Genomic DNA, 13,522 nt, shown 5'->3' with positions numbered 1-13,522 from the left:
TTCAGATTTTATTTCCATGTCGCCATGTAATTGGAATAGAACTATATCTACTGATGGATTTTTTTTTTCTTTATATCAATTTATTCTGAGTATTTCAGCTGTTTGGCATTTTTATATGGTTTATTTATATGATTTATTATTTAATTGACTAGCCTTATAAAGAAAACACTTTACAGATAATACTAATTCTTGTAAAAAAAATCTCCAATCTTCTGAATTAGGTTGTAAATAAAAACTTGAGGAATGAAAATGATCATTTTTTGTAATCCTACTGTGTACTGCCCTTGTGTATTAATAGGCAAATTACGAACATTGAGGTTTGTAATTGTGATGAACAAGGAGTTTCATGAAATCTATAACTTTTCAACAATGGAAGCTGTCCTTTTTCTCAAAAAGACAGAAGGAGGAATATTCATCAGTTCTATACACAAACTGCCTTTATAACACAACCCAGAGTTCTCAGGTGGATAAAGAACAGAAAAACCCAGACATAGGCATGCCATTAGAAGTGAACATGTACCACATGTTTTGCTTAGTGTCAGAAGCAAAAGATCTTTCTTAAGTTGCATGACTAAGGTCATAAGTAACCAGATCTATGGAAATGTAATAGACAAAGCCTGAACACTTAAGAGCACTGAGTAATTGCCAGCATAGATACTAAGAGTACTCTGCACTTTCTATAACTGCTTTAATACAACAGAGTGAAGACCAAAATGGAATGAGAGTAGCAAAAGAAACTGAAGAAATCAGTAAACCAAATAGAAAATAGTTGTAGGTGGCACACTGCATCTGGCTGTACCGAAGTGAATCAATAGCCTGAACTTGGCTTTTCCCCATTTTCAGAGATAAAAGGTACTGTGAATAGGTATAATACATTACATCTTCTAGAAATTTCTTTCTACCTTTATTCTAACTTCCTACTTTCATTGAGTACATCGATATATATCTTAAAGTTCACTGTAGACAGTGTGTTAATATAGTCATTATTACATCTTTCTAAATGAGAGAGTATAAGATGGACCACACATTAATTAAATTAAACATTTCCCGGTAGTCTGTTCACCAGTACTGAAAAATGTAATGCCTGTATGTTTTTTTTCATGTTCTTCTTAACTAGAACAAAAAATCTTGGAGAGATTTATTGCCCATTTGTCTTTGGAAAGAATCCAAGGATAGGTTTTTTTTTTTCCCCCTTGTCTTGGAGAAAGGAGCATAACTGTAATTTTCTTAATTATGTGAGCTGCCACAAGTAAAAAGGTAGCAGCACCAGCTCAGTTCCCAGTAGGAGCATCAGCATCTGTGAGAATTTGCACAATTCTTGAATTAGTAAGCCTCTCAACAGGGGGGGAGCTACACTTGTTATTTTATTTTGTATCTGAGAGAGTGTTTCAGATCTACCAGTGGCATTCTGAAAATGCCTTACCAATCACCTGAGCATTGTTGTATAATTTTAAAATGTTCTGAAAGAATGCCGACAAGATAGATTTTAGAAAAGTAGGTTTGACAATGGAATTCAAATTAGAGGAATTTAAACCTTTTTGTTCACTGTACCACAATTTTATAAATATTCTTAAAAGGAGATATGTAGTGAGCTCCATATATGGCATTTGAAATTATACTGTGGAGGTTCAGGTATTTATTAAATAACTTTTTTTAATAATAAAAAAGAAAGAAAGATATATTTTCTGTCCTATTCCTTTCTCATAAAACGATTAGTCTGTTATGTAGAATTTTAAACTTCAGGGTAAGGGTACAGAAATTTGGATAAGCCTATTTTCTGTTAAGAAAACAAAAGAAACATAAAGAAGCAATTAAGCACTTATCTTTCCATTCATTGTCAAAGTGCAGCAAATGCAAAATTGTGCTTTAAACTTTAAGGAATACTCAGAGAAAAAAAGAAAGTGTGCATTTCATACATATGAAGTACATATTATATATGTATTTTTTTCACATATAGATTTGATTTGCTCTATGTTTTGTTGGGTAGAAGAAAGGTGGATCCTGTTTACAGGTTTGAGAAGGTGAGACCAGAAAGGGAATGATTGAAAATTATGTCGAGTTAGGTGAAAACTGTTGAGCCATATACTCTGAGGAGGTGAAGAGAAAGGTATCTCAGTTAAAATTGTTTTTTGCAGGAAAAAAATAGAAAACATGTCTACCGTGGGTTAAGCTAATAAAAAATTTACTTTAACAAGAAAATTTATTTTTCTTAAATTACAGGAAATCTCGGAGTAGGAGATTACACTCTGTTCAGTGGCTCAGTGATAGAAAACCAAATTCTTTCCTACAGGACAGGAAGATGGCTGTTGAATCATGAAGGCAGGAAAGAGACAGCCACATAGGAACCCCTGCCCTATTATTCAGGAAATCCAGTGACTTTCCCAGAAACTTCTCCAGCAGACGTCAAATTAAATGGTATTAATCAGAACTGAACACGTATATGGATGCCATTTATGAGGCCTAAAAATAGTGGGGAATGACATTGCTAAGACTGGCTTCAAATAGTCACAGTCATTGTCCTGTTGTTGCCACAAAATCAAGGTTATACAAGCAAGAAAGAAAGAGGGAAGAATAGGGGATAGAAAAACAATCGAATCTCTAATTAGATGGAGTATATTGGAGAAAAGATGGAAATAGTAGACTGGAAAACTGCTGGGAATTTTTTTCACCGAGATAGGAAGTAAGCAGAAATGGTAGGTACAAATGTTGATTTATTTATTGGTGAAGGGATAGATAGGTTTTGAGATAAGTCAACTTATCCTTGATTAAAAAGAAAAGTAAAGGAGTGGCAGAGATTTGAAAGATATAGAAAAAGAGCACTCAGGAGAAAAACGAGATACATTGTATTTGGGAGAAGTGTATGCAACTTAATTCTTAATGTTAGTTACCCTGAGATCATTCACTTGGAGGCACTAGATTTTTTTTTCGTTACTGCACATCCATCAGAGTTGACAGAAGTCAGAATTTATGTCTCATTGCTCTCTATATACTCACAGCAACAAAATCAGTGCCTGGGTATAGTAAAAGCTCAAATTATCTGTTGACTCTATCCTGGAAAAATTGGTCTATTTATGTTTATTTCTCACTCTCTACTACTTCCACTGATGAGAAAGACATTTTTCCTACAACTAGGTAGTTTGTGTTACAAACTTGACAAAATATTTTTTATTTAGCCATCTGCTTTCCCATTTACCACAAATAGAAACTTAATATTCCAGCATAAACAGCCATCTTGAAGAGAACTATTTGTATCCCCAAGTGTTCTTCTCTTGTTATGGATCCCTAGTAAATCACCTTCTGCTCAGAGATGCACACATTATAGATAAAATGTCATAATTATTTTTCATTACTAGGAATCATTTGCTATTTGCTAGTGATAGGATACTATTTAACTTTTCCCAGTCGGAAATGTCAGTTAGCACTTGCTCTTGCATTATGTGAAAATGCATAATGGCTTTCTATTAAAGACAGATAATTTTGAGGTCTGCTTCAAAGTGCATCATTATTTTCATTTTTAAAATGCTATTTTGTTCTTAAGAATCATTGATGGAACCTACTTTTTAGATGTAAAATATGTTCATAATTATTCTACTTACCTCAGAAAATAAGCTACTTCCTTTAGTTGTGTTTAGCACCTGTATTCAAAGCATCATATTTTTTTCTGGGCATTAAATCAATTATATTCATAGAGCTAAAGAGTTTCAGTTTCATCTGAACAGACAGATGGTTTCTATGGAAAATACACTGCAGCTCCTCGCTTTTATCTCTATAGCAATGACTTTTTTCTTCTCTTCAAGACATAATACCTGGAAACAGTTGTGTTAGAAAAAGGTGAAATAATCATTTTCTTCCTCTTTTCCCCATGTCAGCTCCAAATAAAATTTTGCCAATTGTGATCCCTTTTGTTTTTAACTTTTCCTCAAACTTTTCATACTCCTGCCTGTTTTTACTGTTCAGACTCCCTAGTTTGAACCATTTTCTTCCTTCGGCTTCCAGGGCAGCATCTCCTGGGCTCCGTCTGCTTACATCACTGGCTGTTGCTTCTCTTCTTTCTTTGTGCCCCCTTCCCGCCTCCCCAGCTCTCTACCCTCGTATACCCTTGGGCTTAACCCTTAGAGCATTTTTTTTTTCTCTCTTTCTTCACTCCTTTTGTTGACAAACATATACTTATGGCACAAAGTTATATCTTGATTTTAGGCTTCTACTTTGAACTCCAAATACTTAAATTCAACTTCTTACTCTCCATCCCTATCTGAGTTTATAGTAGGTATCTTAAAATGAACATGCCAAAAACTGAGCTCATGATCTTCCTCTAAATCATCTCCTTTATAGTTTTCTGGGCTCAGTTAATGGCAAGTCCATCCTTCTGTGTTCTAAGGTGAAAATTCTAGCAATTGTTTTTCACTATTCTTTCTTTCACATCCCAAATCTAATCCATTATTTTATCTGAAAGCTCTACCTTCAAAATGTATCTTTTCCCCTCTACCTCAGCCATTTCATTAGTATCAGAGCCATCACCCTGGTCCAAATCTCCATCATTCTACTAATGCTATTATTGCAATAGACTCGCTACTGATCTCGTTTCCATTTCTAACTCTGCCTCCTTCCATTTCTAACTATTCTCAATAGGGCAGCTAAGAAGAGATCATATCAGATCATGCCACATCTCTGGTTAAAACTCAACAATGACTTCCCATCTCACACTAATTAAATGTCTAGAGTGATTTTTCTCCAGACACCTACATAGCTGGGTCTCTTCTTTCTTCAGACCTTTTCAGGGAAACTTTGCCTGGCCGTGCAATTTAACATTACAACCCTCTTCATGACCCCTGGCTTATTTATCTCTGTAACACTTCTCACTATCTAACATACTGTGTCAGTGATTCTCAAGGTATGATGGCCAGACAAGCAGCAGCATCCTCGCCTGGTTAGAAACGAAAATTCCCAGTCTTCAATCCATGCCTGCTGAGTCAAAAATGTAGGGAAAGGAGTCCAGCAATTTGTCTTTTAACAAACATTTCAGATGATTCTGGTGTATGCTAAAGGTTGAGAGCTACTGTAATATATGTCAGATTTATATATTATGTTACATTTTATTACACATTTATATATCATTATATGTAATTTTATATATTATTTATATTTATCCTTACATATAAATGTGTGTATACACACACATATCTTCTTCCCTAAAAGTATAAATATTATGAGGGAGGAATTTATTATTATTTTATTTACTGCTGCTTCTAAACCAACCAGAATAGTGACTAGCCTTACAGTGTGTGATCCATAGATATTGTTAAATGAATAAGTAAATAATGTCCTTCTTTCATTCCTTGCCTTATTAAGTCTGTCAGTTTTTCTACATTTAACTCATGGTGCATCTCTACTCTTCTTGAAACTCCACTACTTTTCCCTTACTAGGCACTTCCCTTTCTGTAAAATATTTTGTCATCTATAATAACTCAACATATATACTTAAGTTGCCTATTTGAATGTCTACCTTTTCCACTACAAGATGGATTATTCAAGGGAAATTTCTTTTCTACATACCTAGACCACAATACAGAATACAGAGAAAATCCTCAATATTTCTTAAATTATTGAATTAAATTTGGAAGCTGGTCATCGAAGTGGTGTAACAGTTGAAGACAATTCAAATAATTTAAAGAAAACATTTTGACTGTTGGCAGGATACAGGATATCCAGGACTCAAGGGCAGGGAGGAAGCCAGGTTTCATGAAGGCCCAGGGTCAAATACCAGAAAGCCTTTGTGAAACAAGGGAGCCACTTCTTCTGTGTTGATCGGTCTGGGCCTGCATGCCCATTACTGATAAATGTCCTGTCTTCCATCTGACTAGAAAGAAATGGGAAACCAGGCCTATGCATTTCCCATTTCAGCTGCAAAATAAAGGCTTACTGACATCACCGTATCTCTTTTTCAGTTTTCTAAGTGAGAAAATCTGATTGGTCTGCTTCAATGAGAAACTTACCTCTGATCAAATAAACTGTATTTCTAGAGTTTATTTTCTGAGACTGGATGGGGGAATGGCAGGCAACTTAATACATTCTTTGCCTACACACTTAATTATATATGTATATAACCATACAAATCATTGAATATGATTATATATGAGATAATATTCTATACTAGTATTATTACTACTAAATATATAATCACTGAAACAAATGTAAGAGAATTTTTATAATTTTAGCATGGATATATTTTTTAATACATAAAGTTTAAATCTTTACAGAAATGAACATGTATGACTTGAAATTTTCTAGGAAACCAACTAGTCTACTTCTCATGCATACATCAAACCAGTGAAACAGTAAAAGAAAAAAAAAGTTATTTTATTTTTCTCTAAATCTAATAAAAGACACTTTAGGAAAAGTGGGCCTAAGAAGTCTCTCAGTCATAGAAACACCACACGTATTGATTGTTGATTAACTTTTCTGTATCAGGCAAGGGACAGAGCATCTGCTCTCGACTTGTATCCTATGTACAGAAAATAAAACAAAGTGAAAATATCTATGGCCTGTGGTTAATAAAGCACTATGTATTGAAAAGAACTAGAGAGTAAGATATTGGTTAGAAAATTCTGATTTTCTTTGAGGTAAGAGACAAATATCATATCATCCTGCATGTTAGAAAAATAGACCTCTAATCCTGGTGAATTTTGTAAATGCAAAGATATAACCATAGGCTACAATTTTTCCACAGCATTTCATATTAAAATGCTATATGCAGCTCAGCTTCCCAGGGTTGATGTTAATGCTGGGAAGGTATGGATTTCTCTACATTAAGTACCTACACTAGACGATGAGAGTCCTTTATAACACTAGTACCTACAGAACATCAGGTATGAAGAGACCAGACCACTAATCAATTTTTTTTTAATTTCTTTCTGCTTGTACTCATGTAATTCTTCTGGTCAGAGTAGAGTTAGGGAGCAGGAGCAGATTTCTCACCATGCTTTCTTTCCTGGTTGTTCATGGCAATATTATGCTAACAGCTTTCCTAGCACAAAGAGAAGGATCAAGTAAGATATTTCTAAATGTATCTAAACTACTAAATTAATTCCCAGATCCACTGCCTGGTTAAAATAATGATTATATTTGGTAGACTAAATATTTACTAAACTTCCAGCTGGGTAATCCGACCCTTCATGGTGTAATCTAAATAAATAATACTGTACGTGCACATCTGGAACAAAGCATATTGCTTGAATAATTATGTTTTTGTCCTAGATTATCTAGATTTACTTGTCTTTGAGCTCCCTGAGACCAAGGCTATTTTATAATTTATCTTCCGTGAAGAGACTAGCTCAGTGCCTGGCACACAGTAGGTCTTTTTTGAATCTTATTTGAATGGAAACATCTTTTGTGCTGTTAATTTGCACTTACAGAATTGATTGCATAAAAGATACTCTACACATAATAAACAGTAAAAGGAAAATATAATTTTGTAACTTTTCTGCAATGGGCTTAAAGTCAGTCATTTTCCTGCTTTTGTTGTTTAAGAAGAGAACAATAAAATAATATAATAATAGGCTGTTCATTTACCTATCAATTCTTCTGACACTTTTCTGAGATCATTTAGGTCTAATGCAATTCTTTTATTTTCTTTATAGATGCCTATATTTTTAATAGAAAAAAAAAACTTTTGAAGTCTATTTGGAGTTTTCTGCTTTCTCTCAGACTCTTTGATGTATTTCAAGAAACATAGCACTTAAAAAGTGCATTGTGTCCTCATCCACATCTGCCTACTCCCCCACCGTCAAAAGAAAGAAAAAATAGATAAGTGTGGAGCTGATATATTCAGTTCTTATTTCTTTCTTTCTTTTTTTTTTTTTTTTTAACACTCCTTTTCACAACATCTCTGATGTAGTCACTCGGCCATCTCACACATACCAAGACTCTGAAAATTGTTCTCACCACAGCAAAACCACTGAAGAAACATGCTTCACAGCCTGGTGAACTCTCTTTGTGGTTGTGAATACACCTTATTCACGCAATAATTTTCCAGCAGAAAACAGTGAAACATGTGACACGGGGGAAAGTTAAGGCTTAATACTGCTCCATACAAGCTGCTTTTCTTTGTGGAGAACTAACATACTCACCCTTGGTATAACGTGTTAGAAGAAATCAAGATAGTCTGTATGGATATAAAAGTTTCACAGTATGTTTTATACTTCTGAATATTTAAAAACATACTACTTTTAAAATACTACTTTCAGAGCAGTATCCAGCATTAGAAAACTAACATTTTCTTACTGTTTCTATTTATGAGCCACTAAATGTGCATTTGTCAGTATAACAAAATGTGAGTTGTATTACTTAATACTATTAACATAGCATTACAACTCAAGTTAGCTCAGGCCCAAAAATATATTTGTCGGTGTAAGTAACTGAAAAATCTAGGATATTTTGCCTTCAAACATTGCTGGATTCAGGGCTCAAGTAATATCTCCAGGGACCCTTTCCTCACATCCTCTTAAACAGACTGTCTTCTAATGGTGCATGATGGTGGGCAATGACTTTCATCTTGACATTAAATAGTCCTGTGGGAAGAGAGTCTTCTTAAGGCTTAGGCAGAAAGCCCCCAAAGAGACTTAGTTCGGAGAGTTTGTGTAACATGTCTCTCCATAAACTAATCATTGGGCCAGAAAGATTGGGTGATTTTGCTGGGCAGATCTGGGTCACGAGCCCATCTGGGTCACTTCCAATAGAATTATGATGTTTTCCAGAGGAAAGACAGATATGTAACTAGGGAAAGAATGAAGATATCCTGCACAGTCAATAACAATGGAGTCCACAGCTGACATAAAATACTATGCCTATTTTAAAGAGTGGAAACCGACTCAAACCTTCATAACTAGGCTAAGATCACATTGGTATCTCATATCTTAGTAAGCAACAAAAGATAAGAGAGGCCTCTTCAGCAACTAATTTGAATGTGTTCTTTCTTATGCACATGTGATATTCCATAATTCAAATATAGTAACCTTCATATCTCAGTTACTTGACCAATTTCTTTAGTGCTTCTCCACACAAAAATTCAGTCTTGTCTATGACACAGAAAATAGTGAAGATCTGCACCTGTGCTTGACAAAGACTGTGGAGGGAAGAGGAATCATTAAGTGAACCTGGTTTTTGCAAATGACCAATTGCTGTAATTTATATTCCATATTAATATACTTGTTTCCTTAAAAATCTAATTTAACCCCAAATTCAGGAATTAAAAAAAGGATAATATTAACAATAATCAGCTGTCTTTTTCTAGTTCTTGCATCTTATCTATTCCCCCTCATTTAATATTGCATATTAAATTCTGATTATCTGAAGGAAGTGATAATGTTTCCATTTTCAGGTACCCACAGCAAATACAAGTCTAAGCTCCTTCTCTCTCTCCTGTCCTGGACTGCTTTGTTGGTGCATGTGTCTGCCTTTATTGCTTGTGAAGACTTGTGGTAGCACTTTCTGTGTCCCAGCACCTGACACCTATCCTAAGACGTGGAAGAGTTTGTCTCCCCAAACTTCAGATGCAGCACACCACTCCTGTCATGAGTTCTGTCTTCTGTACTTATTGAGAAATATTGCCACGATTTATGTCTTTTTGCTGCCGTTAGGCAGGGTATCAAGTTGTGTGAATGCCACTGATCCCTTAGATTTCTCCATACATGAACACTTTATTGTTCTATTACTTTCTCATCCACTAAAGCTACACTGATGAAATTAGTGTTTCCAGGGTCGCTGTCACTCTGAGGGGACTTTTGGATTAATTTCTCTTACTCTGATTCTCAAGTTTTAACAGATATTTTTCTATATGAAATACATTTCAAAATGCTTCATATGCCACCCTCTGTCCCAAATCCTTTTACTTCTCAATGACTCAGAGTCCCTGGAGACTGAACCAGATATACAACTCTAAATTTTCATGTTTTTCTCCTCTTCATTTACTACCGGTTATCTCCCCCAGTTGATCTTCTTGTCTTAATTGATAGTCAACCAAAGAGTCATGAAAAACACTCCGATCATGCAGTATGCCAGCGCTGGGACAGGCTTTACTACTATAATATTTCCTCTGAATCCAAATTGTAGTTGAGAAGGAAACAATATCATTGAGTTTGACTCAGCCTGAGGGTTTTCTGTGCAAAATATCAGTTCATTCTCAGAATAACCATGTAAGCAAATTCTTTAAGCAACTTTGTAATTGCTTAGACTTTTAATATACTTTAGTTTGTGGGTCCTGTTTTAGTTTTTATAACTAAAGAAAAGTAAAGTTATTTATATTATTCATGTATCAACTGTGCAATTGGTAAGAAATAAAATTTTAAAAGCGTACATGGTCATTGCTGAAACCAGGAGTCAGGAAAATAGGTGGTTGGTTGATTATGACAAATGAAAAAATATGTTAGTTTTATTCTCAAATTTTAAATAGTAATATAAGGCTTGTCTTGATACATAAATGGTATAAAGGCTAATGATCATGAATTTAGTAGATATGTATAGTAGGTATGTATCTAGTGTATGGCCAGATGAATATTATTTATATTATTCATGTATCAACTTATAGTTTTTAAAACAATTTTCTAGAACTATAATAAATTTATTGTAGAACCAATAACTTTATTGTAGTTTTAGAAAATTGTTTTAAAAACTAGATGTTTAGGGATGAAACTCAGATTCATGAAAGTAAATTTCCACAAGTGGTTTTAGGTCAAGCGACAAAGTATTTCAAAACTCAGAGTATCTAGTAATTATCAGAATCTACACACCTAGTACTACATATAGCAATTCTAATTTAAGTGTGTTTTTGATGTATTAACACAATGTGTTTTTATGGTAAGAGTCCTGTGTTATATTTCAAGTAGTCCTTTGAAACAAGGAACATAACAGATCATGAATATTCTATGGAAGTAATCACATTTATGGTATTTGAAGCAAATACCATAACTGTTAAGACATTTGTGTCACATGATAAAGATGCATGGGGGAAGTATTTTGGTAGTATACCTTGAGATGTCCATGTTGCAGACTTAGTTTCTCTGACATTCACCTATTCATGTTTTCAGACTGCAGAGCTTTTTATATCTTTACTGGCAGCAGGAGAAAAGAGGGTTAAGAGCCTCTCCAGCAATTGGTTAAGAGATAATCCAATTCTATAAACATCATCATCTAAATTAGCATGAAATGAGAAAGGTGGAAAGAACCATCAAATGAGAATTTAGAGATGGCTTAGTAGAGCAGTGCTTTTCTCCTGCTCGTGCCCTGGATTATATAGACAAGAGTGGCAGTCCTAACTAAAAATATGAACTGTAGAGGAACTTTCCATAATAGTTATAATGGTTAATTTTATGTATCAACTTGTCTGGACCATATTACCTGGGTTTTGATCAAACACCAGCCTTGATGTTGCTGTGAAGGGATTTTTTAGCTGTGATGAACACTTAAATCATTACACTTTGTGTAAAGCAGTTTATCCTCCATAAGGGGGTAGATTTCATTGAATCAGTTGAAGACCTTAAGAGAAAAAGACAGAAGTTCCTCGAGGAAGAAAGAATTCTGCCCCATTTTGCCTTCGTACTTGAGACTATAGTATCAATTATTTCTGGGTCTCCAGCCTGCAACCAATGGGAGATATTCTCTCTCTCTCTCTCTCTCTCTCTCTCTCTCTGTTAAATAGCAAATGTGATAGGAGTCACCAACAAAATTATATTTCTTTATATAAGACTTTTTCTTAGCAGACTATAAGTAGAAATTTTCTTGCTGACCTTGAAGAAGGAAGATTTCATTAGTGACAGTGCTTGTGAGAGGATCAAATGGCATGAAAATGTGGGCAGACTCTAGGAACTAAGAGCAGTCCTAGATGACAGCCAGTAAGAAAATGGGTGTCTCAGTCCTACAACCACGAGGAAGTGAATTCTTCCAATAACGACAAGCTCAGGAGAGTATCCTGAGCTCTAGACAGAAGTACAGTCCCACTACTCTTGTCTTCCTTCTTTTTGAGATCTCGAGCATAGGACCCAGTTAAGCAGGGTGCAGATTTCTGACTCACTGAAACAATGAGATAATAAATATATGTTATTTTAAGACTCTGTGGGAATTCGTTAATTAACAGTAGAAAACTAATATAGTAGATAAGCACTCAGTAAAATGATAACATTATAACAGTTATATCTGTTATACTGTTATCTGTTACACCGATAAAAATAATTCATCATGTACAATGGATAAAACACATAAACATATATATTAAAGGTATTTTATACATTTGTATTTTACCCACAATAGTATAAGAAATGTGTTTTATAATTAATTTGTGTTTCTTTATTTTAATTTAGTTCAATTTTACAAAGTTTCTTAAATGCCTGCTATGTGTTAAAAACTATGCTGGGTTCAGGAGACATAACTTTGAATGGGGAAGAGAGAATCACTGTTCTTTAGATCCTATAGGAGGAAATACATATTAGATTAGTATAATTCCTGTTTCCCTGATCACTGCAAGTAGTGACAGATATGGTATTTGCCTTTTTTCAGAAACTGAGTCATTTTATTACACAGAATGAAAATTTCTAAGGCAAAAATTACCTAAGAAATAGCTAGTGATTGTTGAGATTAAGTTGCTGGAATATTATTTTCTACATTTACTGATTTAATATTGGATGCAAAAATACTTACAATACTAGATTTAAGGAAAGACCTTGCAAAAATTTAGAATTTGAAATTTTATTTGATCACATTTCCTTACAACTTTTTTTATGGAGCTTTTTTTATGTGTGTTTTCCCCAAGTGGAAGGAGACTACAGGCAATATGTACCATCCTCTCTCCTGCTCAAAATTTGAAACAATTAAAAATAAGACAAAAATAATTGTCTGGGGATTAGCACATAACCTTGAGTGCCTTCAAAGGACAGATTGAATGATTTTACTTATCTTTCTAGGCAGCTATTCCGGATGCAGAACTAGGCAGCCTATGAATCTAGTTGCAAGTAAACTGAGCCAGAACAGTCTTCCCTACCAGGAAGGTCGGTCACTGTGTGATTTCAGACATGACGGAAAAGAGGCAAGTACACATTTTTGTGGCAGTGTAATAAAGAGTCCTAATCTGTGTTTAATGTTTGCTGATGGCTGTCAAACTCTACCTGTTCCTTTTTCATTCTTGCTTGTTAGGCCAGTAGAAAGCCCAGGTGCTCCATTCTTTGGAACTGGGAGGATTGTGCCAACCCCCCCCCCCCCCCGCCACCACCACCCCGGGCTATGCATGCACACACGAAATCTCACCCAGTGTGACCCCTGACCCCAATAAAAGCCAGAACCATTCATTCATCCTGGCTCTAGCAAGACATTTAAGGAACTGCTTGGGAACCTTGCCTGCTCTCCCAAAAGCCTCAGTATGCGACAGCTTTTTCACATCCTCCGTGTGTCCGTGTGTGTGTGTGTGTGTGTGTGTGTGTGTGTGTGTGTGTTTTATTATCATTTAAACATCCACACAAAATTTTATATGAGAGGTCCT

At 34.9% G+C, this 13,522-nt stretch overlaps 1 long non-coding RNA gene across 1 annotated transcript in view; it reads left to right on the top strand.

Moving 5' to 3' along the window:
• The window catches only part of LOC107500825, a 46,600-nt gene extending 33,427 nt beyond the window's left edge, over nt 1-13,173 (top strand). The window contains exon 3 of the long non-coding RNA XR_001594598.2: nt 12,951-13,173. This is a non-coding gene — a long non-coding RNA (uncharacterized LOC107500825). The remainder of the gene's footprint in view (nt 1-12,950) is intronic.
• The last annotated feature ends 349 nt before the right edge of the window (nt 13,174-13,522 follow it).

This window comes from Rousettus aegyptiacus, unplaced genomic scaffold (assembly GCF_014176215.1).
Source record: "Rousettus aegyptiacus isolate mRouAeg1 unplaced genomic scaffold, mRouAeg1.p scaffold_m13_p_10, whole genome shotgun sequence".
NCBI lineage: Eukaryota > Metazoa > Chordata > Mammalia > Chiroptera > Pteropodidae > Rousettus > Rousettus aegyptiacus.
This window is presented reverse-complemented; position numbering and strand designations above follow the sequence as displayed.